General features: G+C 39.0%; 1 long non-coding RNA gene across 2 annotated transcripts; it reads right to left on the bottom strand.

Moving 5' to 3' along the window:
* Nucleotides 1–459: 459 nt before the first annotated feature.
* On the bottom strand, nucleotides 460–7,659 carry LOC133159573 (uncharacterized). 2 transcript variants are annotated; one of them, XR_009715709.1, is made up of 5 exons: nucleotides 7,381–7,659; nucleotides 2,598–2,677; nucleotides 2,243–2,521; nucleotides 1,456–1,554; nucleotides 460–715 (listed from the first exon to the last, which is right to left on the bottom strand). It is a non-coding gene; the product is annotated as an uncharacterized LOC133159573 (long non-coding RNA). The 2 variants fall into 2 exon arrangements; XR_009715708.1 differs by having other exon boundaries at nucleotides 2,421–2,521.
* Nucleotides 7,660–12,874: the final 5,215 nt, after the last annotated feature.

The raw sequence follows: 12,874 nt of genomic DNA, 5'->3' as shown, positions 1-12,874 counted from the left end.
GCCCCCTTCCGACCCGTTTGAGCCTAGTCAGGGATCCGTTTATTTATTTATAGCAGAGAAAGCATTTGGCTGCGTTGATGCAGCCTCCTTTTCACGTCATTAGAGCTCTTTCATCACCTCAAATCACCCTCACACTTTTCTTTTTAAAAGCATCTATCTATCTATCTATCTATCTATCTATCTATCTATCTATCTATCTATCTATCTATCTATCTATCTATCTATCTATCTATCTATCTATCTATCTATCTATCTATCTATCTATCTATCTATCTATCTATCTATCTATCTATCTATCTATCTATCTATCTATCTATCTGATCATCTTTATATATATATTTTAGTCTAAATTAGCAAGATGAAATACTTGGCTCAGTATGATGCTGTCAAGTTCTGCATTGCCAACGTCAATTACAAAAATAAACATACTGTGCAATCCAAATAATAAAATGGGTCAAATTGTTGAAACACATTCTCTTTGTAAATGCAGATTTTATTGGATTATGCAAGTGCTCCCAATTTTTCACAACCTGTTTGTCCGTGAAACGGAGGCATATTCCAAATATGGTTGTTTGTGGAGAAAAAAAAGAAGATGATGTCAGTAATATTCATGCGTCAGAGGCTGGCAGTGTGCGCACAGAACAAGTGCCGGAGCCAGCTGGGTATCGAGACGTGTTTGGGATGAGGATGAAGATGGAGTGAAGGTGCGACGTTCCTGAAGAAAAGAAACATGAGACATGAATATATGCAAGCGATGCTACTTTAGTGACAACATTTCGTTGCAGTAATTGCATGCAACCAAGATGTTACAATCCCCCCTTCAAACGCAGCCCAGCCCCCATGAATGTACTCACACATCCCTCTCCATTATATTCTAATTTTTCTTCACAATCCACTTTGCTGGCTCAGCACCAAATGATGCCTTTTCTTTTCCTTTTCAGAGGCAAGGTCGATTATCATGCGCGGTGCAGGTCAATTATACCACCACGATTTAACCTTGATGTCACTATCGGAGAAAAAAAACTGAGATTTTACTCAGTAGTCTCATAGACTAATAAATAATAATAAATACATTATAAAGTGTCCAGTGACTAAATGTGATGTCTTTCATGGATGGCACATGTGTTTTGCACACTTGTCTTTGCAAAATTTGAAACCGTGCACCTTAAGTGCTCAAAGCCATATTTGATATAAATAGATGTGGTGCTCGGATATCTCTCTTTAGAATTAGCATTGGTTCCCTCCTCACTGTCAGTTCATGTTGGGTCACCACTCAAAGCATGTAACCATTCACTCCCACATAAGTAACAACAGGTATGATTAAAACTGTTTCGATTATATTTAACAATTATTTATCAAAACACTTGAAGTCAAATATTTAAAACAAATTAATCGGAAAAAAACGGATTGATCTACAGTGATCAAAATTTGTGTGCTCTTTCCTGTCAGAATCACCTTGTATGACCTGATGTTTGCGAGACAGGCCCAAAATGATCTGGAGGCGGGTGGTGTGAATTCAAAGCAGGGGTGATGACAATATCTTTTTTGCATATTCTGCAAATCATAACAAATGCAAATTAGCACCCTATAAAGTAGCAATAAGGTGGGACTGGGGGGCGTCAACAAAACCCAATATGAACGTGACGCGCCCTTGCCCTTTTCTTTTGTAACAACATGAATATTTATCATTCTTCCAATTTACACAGCATGGTGCATTCATTTACAAGTTAATTAAATGGATGAATGAATCGGATTTACACGCTTTTAAATCGGACCTCTGATCTACAGAGTATGAAGCCATTAAAGTTTTTATAGGTTTAGTAATTTAGGGAAAAGGGTAAAAGCTGTCTAACATGACAACACAACAAGGACCATCATCAATTTTCTTTCTTCAGAGGAACTTCCCAATTTTAAAGAGTTCAATTAAATTAATTTTAATGTATTTATTTACTTGAACCAAGAGAGGGTTAGGTTCAAGTTTGGTTGGATAAAAATGAAATTGTTACTGCTAATTGAATTTAGTTTCAATTTGTTCAAAGATGATGCTTTGTGAGAATTTAAGATGTTGCGATCTTGTGCGTTTTAATTTGATTTTTATATATTTTGTTTTTTAGGTCAAGCAAAAGAATGTTGCTGGTCTTTACTGCTAGCTTGCTAACAAATAATGTGAGGCATGTATTGTTGCAGACAGGCAATAAGGGAGTGACCTTCTGATCCAAATGACTGTGACCTCTAACCTTACAGGCCAGATGGTTGTTTGTTGCACAAGCCCATCTCGGGAAAGAGATGAAATGTTTTCATGGAAGGTGGTTTGGCATCCATTCAGGCCCAATCATAATGAAAAAAATGATAACTAGTGTGGTTAAGGTGACTTCAACACTTGTACTTGTGCAGTGTGAGCCAATATGGCAGGCACAAACCTGTGAGAAGTGGTTTGCTTCAGATCGTTGCCTCCATCAACTTTCTGATGCAACAACAAATTCCTGCTGCGTCATCACCATGGGAACGGCGCTCATCTCATCTATTAGGCAATCACATCTTAAATAAAAATCATATTCAAAGTCTATGTTTTACTCCAAGAATGAAGAATACGTTACCATCTTTAGGCTAGCTTTCCAAGAAACACACCTCGGCTCGGCCCATCCGCTGAGTCACACGGTCATATTGTCCACTGTCACTGTGCGTAAAGATTACTTTCATAAGCTTCATAAAGCAGATTAGAATAGCCAATCTGATGAGATAAGATTAAGGACAAGCGGGACTGGTAGTGGTGGGGGTTAAAGATTAGGCTCTGCCATACTTATAAGTCGCCATCAGACAAGCGCTGCGACATCTCTTTAACCAACCGCTGCCTCATCTCATTAGTCAACGGCAAAAAAGATTAAAGCCAAAATCCTTGAGTGTCTCTGTTGTGTTTTGAGGAATTATTGTTTTTGTTATCTTCAGGCCTATTGTGCCATTCGTCTAACAGATTAACCTTTGTTCCAGCTTACTCTTAAAGCTGATGTTCGGTTAGTGATCCAAAAGACCTTTCCCATGCAAAGATTAAATTGTTTTCATGAGAGGTGTTAGGGGCAAAAAAAGGTTTTCCCACACCAATGAGATGGAATAACAAGGCAACAGGGTTCAATATGAGCAAATTAAAACCTGTGACGATGATAATGAAACCGCCATTCTTGGTCTTGAGCTTTTACGGTTTGGATCTCTCGCTTCGGCCCAACGTTGTTGCAAATAACCGACTCGATTTCCTGATCAATATGGTGAAAATGGACCTTTTCTGGCAATTAATTTTTGCAAGCCATGGAACTCCGGAGAGTTGGACTCGAACGCGTGCATATGATGACAAATTTTGTCATCATTGGACACGATTGCATGCCAGCAGCAGAAGCAATTACAGATGTGATCGAGTTGCTTGGGTAATTCACTGGAATAATAGGAACACATACAATTTTCATCCTTCACCAGAATGATTTGTTGTTTCAGTAATTGTGCAATGACCGTATAGGACTAGAATGTTCCTCAGTTAAAGGGTTTGTTTACTAGGAAATCCTTTGAATTGGCGTCTTAATACCAGTGCCACCATCTGGCAAAATTCTATGTTTCAAAATACACTGGTCATTTTGTTTACAATCAGATGCATAGACTTTCAAACAAAAGGTATTTTGTTAGTTGATTCATATATTCATCCGTTTGTCTACTCCTTTCTGTCACGTAAGTACTATGAACACGTTTTCATTTCACAGGTCAATGAGTCATGTATACATTTACATTTAAAGTGTTAAGGCCGTTCGTTGTGTGACTATTTGATAAGAGAAGGCCAATGATAAAGTGTTCACTGAGGCCGGTGATAACAAACGTATTCATTCATCCACACAAATGACCGACTTGGCCGCACACGGCGGGAGGAAAACGACAACAGTAATATTTGGGCCCGCCTTCCTTAAGATGAAATCAATATGAATGCATATGTTATTCATGCTCCATAATGCCATCATCAGTCATTTGTCACAATTATGCCTCGTGTGGCGTCACGAGCTGGGACGGAAATGACAGAGATGCATGATCTTATTGTCTGTATTAAATATGTATCTCAAGAAATCGTTGCGTCAATATTCAAGGACTTTGTGCGTCTTTGACTTTTACGGTTCAGAAAAAAGCTAAAGCTAAATAAATAAATAAATAAATAAATAAATAAATAAATAAATAAATAAATAAATAAATAAATAAATAAATAAATAAATAAATAAATAAATAAATAAATAAATAAAACGAAATCCAGCTTAAATAAATAATTAAAACTAAATACAGCTTGAATAAATGAATAATGTGGGCAGCGCTTTGCGTTGCTGTATTTATCAACATTGCTTTCCAAATCCTAAATCATGCAGGCCACATTTAGAGCAGCAGAAAGAAGGCAGCAGGGGAATGTGGGCGGCATGAATAGTATTAAAAAGGGGAATGATCTAATCGGAAAGTGTAGGATGCTGATCATTCATGCGTGGGCGTGTGCGTGTGTGTGTGTGTGTGTGTGTGTGTGTGTGTGTGTGTGTGTGTGTGTGAGGCCTAATTGTTGTTATTTATCCTGAAGTGACCCCAGTGGTCACATGAATACACAATGAACGCACAGCACACTCTCCTCTGTAATCTGTACAATGGGAAACAGAGCTTGCTGCAATAATTAATTTGGAATGTGCAACTTTATAAGCTTAAAATTGACCTCGAAGCAACCATACATTAAACAAGATGATAACTTACTCGAGCTCAGCAGTAATAATGATGAATAATAAACTGGCACCCTGCAACAAGAGGATGTAAATGAGACTTTTGCAGTAAAGCAATTAATGGGTCTTTTCTAAATAGAAAGCATGCTTTGACAGTATGTTACACATAGTGTCAAGACACTTTAATAAGGTAGACACTCCAATTGAAACAAACAAACAAATGGCCTTTACGAGGAAATTGTTATTCTTACCACACATAACATGACTCCCACTCTCCGATGCTGACCGTGGCAAGGTAACAAGGTCTTTTCCGGATAAAGATATTTTGCCCCATCAGCATCCATCCCACTTTACCATGGTTAAAAATTAGATGGACAAAGTGTGGACACAAAATCCAATTATCAATTCAGAGCCATTTGACATGCATTCATGTGTGTGTACTCAAAGAGATGATGCTATACGTATATATATATATATATATATATATATACACACACATATATACATACATAGTACATACATAAGTGGAATATTTATACTGCACTTGCTCATGGAATTCATGGAATATTTACACTGCACTTGCTTCTAATGAAAATAACACATCCCAGACATAACATATGTAATAAATAGACTGTACGTATATTATATATAATATATTACATAATAGATTCCTCCTGGACTCAAGACGGTGCATTCAACTAAATCATTCCAAATGGAGGATATTTGCTTCTATTTGTCATTATTGAGTCTGTCCCCACTTGCTGTATGCAATTAAACTGTAAGTGATAGGTAATATGTATGCTCATTGGTACTATCACACGCATGAACACGCACGCACACACATGCACAGGATGGTAGTCACATGAATACGTAATGAAAGCGTTGAATTAGAAGTAGGCCATCTCCTATTTCATTTCTCTGCTGTCATCATTTGTTTAAATATGAACACCTATTATGTTCCCTTCATTCATTCAAACAATATTTTCTTTGAGGTGCTGGTGGGTGGAAATCACAGAGGATCACATTTGTACTACGCAGTGGGGAGGGAGGGGCGGAGGGGTGAAATAGTCAGAGGGAAGTCGGGGGCTGTGGAGGATGTGTGGGTTTGGAGTGCTCGATTCGTTTTGGTAACAGCAGTGGGAGTGGGAGGATGTGAGGAGGCGCTCGGTTAGCCACAAAATACAACACATGCATCCGCCATCCTCCACTTGCTGATTCTCAATTGACGCACTTGGAATAAAGCATCCTCCAAGGCCAACTGTAAGAAAGTGTTTATGTTAGGGGCTGAGTTAAATCCAGTTCAGAGGTCATGAATTTGGATCAGGCATGTTCACCTCATGCTTATGTGGCGTTTTTGCTGGTTTCCCTGCGTTCCAAATAAAAGTACATGAAAGGTCAAATTTAATTTAAATGTTTCCCATGAATTGGTAAATAAAAGCCCGTAAATGGTGGGAAAGTAGCAAATAGGTGCAATATCCATCAATCAAGAGAGATCCTGAATTGGTATGTATGTCTTTAAGCACTTTTATCTAACACTTACCCATACTAACATTGTGCGAGTAAGTCAGATTTGCAGAAAATATTTGTGCAAAAACAATTTTAAACAGAACTTATTTGCACTGTATGTACTGTAGCTTGAAGACAGATACAACACTGCATCTTGAGTTGAGGAAAAACAACATTCAAAAATGGATAAGATTCTTGGCAGAGGGGGAAAAAAAGTAACTGCAAAATGAATTAATAGAATGAAAATAGAATTGGTTTCTTGGTTTGTCAAATATGAGCACAAAAAGAATCAAGGCATTTTTTTTCTCATTTTCTGCGACTGCTAACGCTTTGTCAGTTTTGGCCGGCTGCATGTCAAGGCTTGATGGCGAGATGATGCTATTTCATGAGGCGAGACATGGCCGTGAGGCTGGCAGTGTGTGCGAGGTTTCCAATGATTAGCTACGAGGCCGCGCTGACTGAAAATTTCCAAATGAGTTGAATGGATAGTGACAGTGGCGTGCTGTGTCGGCTTTGTATTTATAAAAGGTTAACAGCTCGGAACTGCGCAGTAGGCCGCGTTGTTGATGAAGACAAGTGACGCCGTGAAAAGTGAGCTCGGGCAAAGCCTTCCATTTGCGGCCCGTCACGCGTCGGCCAGCATCTATATTGTTTCCAGTGTCAAAGCCCCGCCCACTCACTCAATGCCGCGCCCTTACTCTTGCATACAAAAGGTCTCCGCATGCAAATGTATTTCTAATGATTGCCCCATATTTGTGTTAAGTCTAATTTATTCGGCCGAGTGTTTGCAGGGGTCTTGACCGTTGGCCCGCAGTTATTAGCATACTCACAGTGACTATTTGGAATGTCGGTGATATTCATGATTAGCTCTCTGCCTGCCATATGGAGGCAGTGTGTGCGCACACTGGAAGGTTTTATGCAGGCACGTTGTTTGGATATAAAATATTTATCAAACTCACAGTCCACTACAGTCCTGCAGATTATCTGTTGCAGCATGTTGGTAGATGTGTGAATCTCGATCGCTTGCATTAGAGATGGGCTAATTATGTTTTGTTGTAATTTTGCGATGATCCTCTTCAGTTGCATTTAGCCATGTCTCTCAGTGGGTGAGGTAACCAAACCACAATATTTACATTTATTATAATATACTCACGAGTGTCAGAGAATGTAAATATCCAAAAGCTCTGTGGCGAGTCGGTCTTGGTTTCTCGTGTTCACTGTATGCAGTATATAAAAAGATCTGAAAGAAGAAGCACCCCCCTATGTGTTGTCACACGGATCTCACATACATGTGGCAGCCAATTTGATCCTGAAACCGCGGAGACGTTGAAGGACAGCCTCGCTTCGTAATACTGTTGAGCCAGCACGCGTCGCCTCGGCGTAAGCACATTTGCTATCGTGCTAAGACCAGTGTTAGAAAACAAGTTGTTCCCATGAGTGTCCCCAACCACCCCCCGCCCAGCAAACACACAAGAAGTGCGTCTGGGAGCGTGTTTGTACATGTGAGCGTGTTTTTGTTGATGCAGGTGTTACCGGGGCCTTCGCACAGGGTTAATGGAGGAGGCCATTAAAGGCACAACAACACTGACGTGATTGTAAATACACAAGTCTGCTGTTGTGAGCGCAGCTTTGCTCAATAATTCAGCAGCTTGGGAGGAAATCGACACTTTGGCTTACAAACAGCATTGTTGACCATGTCATTAGACAACAACAATGTGCTGATTTCCATTAGCAAAATAACTTTGGATTTTGTCTGAATGGTTGTTTGGCTGGCGACCAGTCCAGGATGTACCCCAAGTCAAGTCATTTGGGAATAGGCTTAGACGGGTGTGCACATTTGTGCAACCACATTATCTAAATTACTACCGGTGTTTTTGGGAGTGCTAAAAATGGCATTTGGGTGTAAACAATTGTCAGAAAAGACCCTCCTTTCATTTATTCATAATTTAATGATGACCCTAATAAAATGACCTGCTTACTCCGTGGTAATGAAATAAGTGTACGGCTGCTATTATCGGAGAGCCGCGTGCACATTTGTTAATGGTGCTTGAGGTAGACGATGGCTTCAGTCAGCATGCAAATGAAGCTGGCCAGTCAAGAGACATTCATCCTGTAATAGATTAACTGGGCTAATTTTGCATGAAACATAGTAGAAGGTTCCTTTTTTCATGTGCTAATATTAATTTGTCTGTTGTGTAAATTACAATATAAGTCAAAGCGTACAGGTCCCTCGCCAACCCCCTCGCTTTTTACATGAGAAAACGACATGAAGACGAATGACGTTGTCCTGGTGTATATTTCTTGTGATTATATCGTTTAATAATCATTAGCTGTAATTTACATGGAGGTGTGACAGAAGTGTAAAAAATGAAGGAAGCAATTATCGTCATGGCAACATAGCTGATAATGCTATTATACAGATATTTTTGATAAATCAAGTTAATTTCTCAGCTTTTTTAAAATATATTTATATAATAATTTCTTTTTTTGTGCATCTTTTCTGTTTTCGCTTGAAGATGAGATGAAAAGGCCTCTGTCAAATGGGATTTTATGTGACAGCTATAATAAACGCAGTATACTCAACCGCATATTAAAGCTGCATATAGTGTAATTTGATGATAGTAAAAATGACATATGTGCTTGTAAAACTGAGAATAGCATCTCCGCTAATGCCGTGATAAAACTGCAACGGAGCATAATATTAGCGGACCAGCTAGGACGCGTCTCATGTTGCGTTTGATTGGTAAGGTCGCTCCTCCGAGTTGTTTGTAGAGCTCGTATATACCACACATAAAAATAATTAACATGAGATGCTTTTCAACACATATTAAAACAGAGGTGAGAGTCTATTTGGCTTGTGCTTTAGCTGAAGGCATCATCTTTGTCACATTTAAATAACAATTGAAAGTTGTAATATGGCAAAATAATGTAATAAATAAAATGAAATTTTATGAGAATAAAGTCTATCTAGTGATTTGACTGGCAGGTTTCTATCAACATTTGTTTTCAAACGATTCGATTCAAGCTTGTCGGAGGAGCCTTAAGTGAAACGAATGATTAAGCAAAACAACCATCCATGATGTTGAGTTCCTTTCATGTGGTTCATTTAAGGACACGTTCACATTTTCTTCTCAGTCTACCACTACTCTGTGAAAGGTTTCTATGGTTTCTGATTTCTCGTGACTACTGCGAGCCTATCCTCTTTGCCTACAATCCCCAAACAGACCCTCCATCTGATGCGACTAACACTCCAGAAGGTGTCAACAGACCCTCACACTTCTTCATGCCAGACACTCCAACACTGTTGACACTTTTTTTTTCCCTCTAGTTCCTCGTGTACTTTTAACGATTATCTTTCTTAATGATATTTTGTCACCACTTAAATTGGTACCTGAGTGTACGAAAATCCCAAAGGTAAAAGTGATCCAATGATGAGATAAGGCAGATTGGGAGTGATAGTAGAAAAAAATAACACCCACAAACTCTGTCCCACTCAGCCAATGGCGCCCACGCACACCCTGTTCCTGTGACGTTCTTGACTCCTCCGTTCCAATATGGAGGCATTCTCTTAGTCTTTCCTCATTCATACCGAGTGGACACTACAAATTTCATAGAAGGAGACGGAAGAGTGGGAGGCGGAAGAGGAACGCCCATGGAAGAGTGGGAGGCGGAAGAGGAAGTGCCATGTTTGGCCTCCTTCAAGTACATCAGAGTTCCGATGACACGCACACAGTTTGAAAATACTTAAAAATACTTCATTTTACATGGAGGAAAAAGTTGGAATGATTAAAAGAATGGTATGATTAAAAAAAGTTGAAACTCTAGGAAAATTCATTCAAAATATTAAAGTCATAAATAAATCCAATAGTAAACTATTTGAAAATAATTAATATTTTGGTATACTTTTGAAAGAAACAAATAATTTTGATAAAAACTTACATTTTTTAAATATTATTTTAATTTTTTGGTTTTTTATCAAGGATGTTTGGATGTCATTTTATAAAGGCAGCAGAAACCAAATTCAAAGAGGGAAAACAATTCAATGCTCCAAGTATACATTTATATTTAACGTGAACAAAGTATGAAAATTGTAAAATTAAGACAAGTAATATTAAAAAGTCCTCAATTAAACCTCCAGCAAGCTCCTCAGAGTTCCAGTCAAGCGGCTGCTTAAGACTTCACATGGCTGGAATCCAATAATGGTACTCAGGATGAAAGTAATTTGAAAATAGTTTGATATAATAAATGTAGATGGGATCATTACATTGCTACATTACAATCATAATAGAATGCTAAGATGAAACTTATTGCTATCTGGGGCCTATTGACTTTTCCACACAAATGATGAGCATGTTGAGTTAACTTCACGACTGTAATCCAATAAACATGACATAGTGTTTAATGCATTCATTGCAGGTGTCCATTGGCAAGTACCGGTAATAGTGTCCAAATGGGATTTATGGGTCTCATCATAGTGATCCTCACTGAATGTTGCTAGCTTCATTAGGCCGGACAATGAGGCAATCATTCCCTTTTATTAGATCGCCTCAGACCAGATTTGAGGGAAGCTGCACAGATGCTGCAGTAACTCGAAAAAACATAAAAAAAAAAAATTAAGCAGCAATATGTTATTTTTTTCTTCTTAAAATAGCAAACAATTTTGACCATTTATTGGCTCACACTAAAAAGAAAAGCATCCACCTTTGCCAGGACACTTATAATGTCTTAGCATTAGCACCAAGCTCACAATTCATTTTTCTTTTTCTTTGGCTTTATTGGGGCATTAATCTACAAAAAAAAGGTGTTGCTTACTATTTTGTTCATGAAATAAAGAGACAGTCATAATTTAAAATGACAAAATTATGGCATAGAAATAACAGAGGTATGACAAAATATTATAGCTTTAAAAAAACAAAATTTTGAACTGCAAAAAGTCCTAATATGTATTTTAAAGTGTAATGTATCTAAGAACATACGTTGCACACGTTGGTGTCGCACGCTATGCATGCGGCCTGCTAATCTTTTTTTGGTGGGGCTCAGGTCAAGGGAGTCTAACGAAGGTTGCAGCCTCGCTGATCCACTCAAGATAAAGGTCGAGGTCATAGGAACCACCTGGCGTAAACTAAAAAAACAATCCGTGTGAGACTGCGCCATTTCCATCATATTGGCTGCCTGATTGCTAAACAAGTAAATAAACAAGTTCTTTTTTTACAGACATGACAGATGACTGAATTATCTGTTGGTGTTGGTTCACTTACTTTGCTTTGCCTTCAAGTGAGATTACAAACAGATTATTGTAATAATATTAACTTCCACGAAAGGTTTGACGCTGTAGGTAATTGTTACTCTCAATTTAGCGGAATTAGTGGACGGCCAATAGGATTAAAATATTTACATTAAGGTGTTGGAACCCAAAGCCCCCCCCGCGACCCAATCGACTGGACGAAGTTAAGTGCTGACCCTGACCACATGTTCGAGACATGCGAACGGCAGTAATAAATAGGCTTAACCATTCCGAAGCTTAGGCTATTTAGGCCACTAAAAACTTGTTTACATTCAGTGGGTGTAACAACAGCGAGTCTGAAAGTTGTAGGCAGCATATTGATTGAAGGTTGATCGAATCATTTCTCCATGTGAAGAAATGCACGACTTAACTAAGGTTGACTTAAAATGAAAAAAAAAAAGCGTTTGTCCTTTAATTACCAGACTACGTATTCATTGGTTCACAGAAAATGAAAGAACACAAAAGGACTACGGAAAAGGAAGAAGATCAACATCCTTACCCAGTGGCATGCTGGGACTATTTTTCAGCCCGACGAGTTTCAAATCCAACCGGCCCTATTGCTTGACCGCAGTGATAAAAGAGTACCTCTATGTCACTTAACTTCACTATTTATGTGCTGACTGTGGGTGTCCACCATAGAAAGTGAAACGTTAGTTAAAATGAGAAAGGTTTCTCACACTCACCACAACATAACGTCATTATGAAGGAGCCAAGCAGCGAAGCGATGGGGGGGGGGGGGGTACTACGATCCGTGTTGATCTGACTGAAGCGCTGTCCACAGGCTTGAGGCAGACGTTAAATTCATGCTCGTAGCTCCACCATCTGCTTAAAATGTCCACAACATGAACACAACTATAAACGCCGTTTATCTCAAACAAGTCCATAAATGTACACTGAAACACAATTAATACTTATTAGATGAACGGTAGTATCGGGACAACAACACAACGGATATCGGGTCGTACCTTAATGGCGTTATTGGCCGCAATCTCCTTTATGATCCTGCCCAAAATCAAACAAACCCCAGAGTGACCCCAGAGCGAGGTCAAAGATTTATTATGATAGACAGGGGAGGTCAAAGCCTTTGTTTGTGACAAGAGCGGAAACAAGGGCTCACATTCCGGTAATAGATGAAAGACGAGAGCGTGGATGGAAGTAGGGGAAGGGGGGCAAGGGGGGGCTATCGATCTGTTTGTGTTTTTGTTGAGGAAGGAGGGGTGAACGGGTTTGTTGGCCTGCGTCCCGGCAGAAGTGCTGAACTAGTGGCTGCTGCTTATTTTTCTTCTTCTTATCATGCCCTTCAATTAGGGCGCATAACTTTTATGATCCGCTTCTGCTGTCTGGAAGGACACAATTAAAATAA

This window comes from Syngnathus typhle, linkage group LG9 (genome assembly GCF_033458585.1).
Source record: "Syngnathus typhle isolate RoL2023-S1 ecotype Sweden linkage group LG9, RoL_Styp_1.0, whole genome shotgun sequence".
In the NCBI taxonomy this organism is placed as follows: Eukaryota; Metazoa; Chordata; class Actinopteri; order Syngnathiformes; family Syngnathidae; genus Syngnathus; species Syngnathus typhle.
Note: the sequence above shows the minus strand (reverse complement) of the source record. Positions and strands in the feature narration are given on the sequence as shown.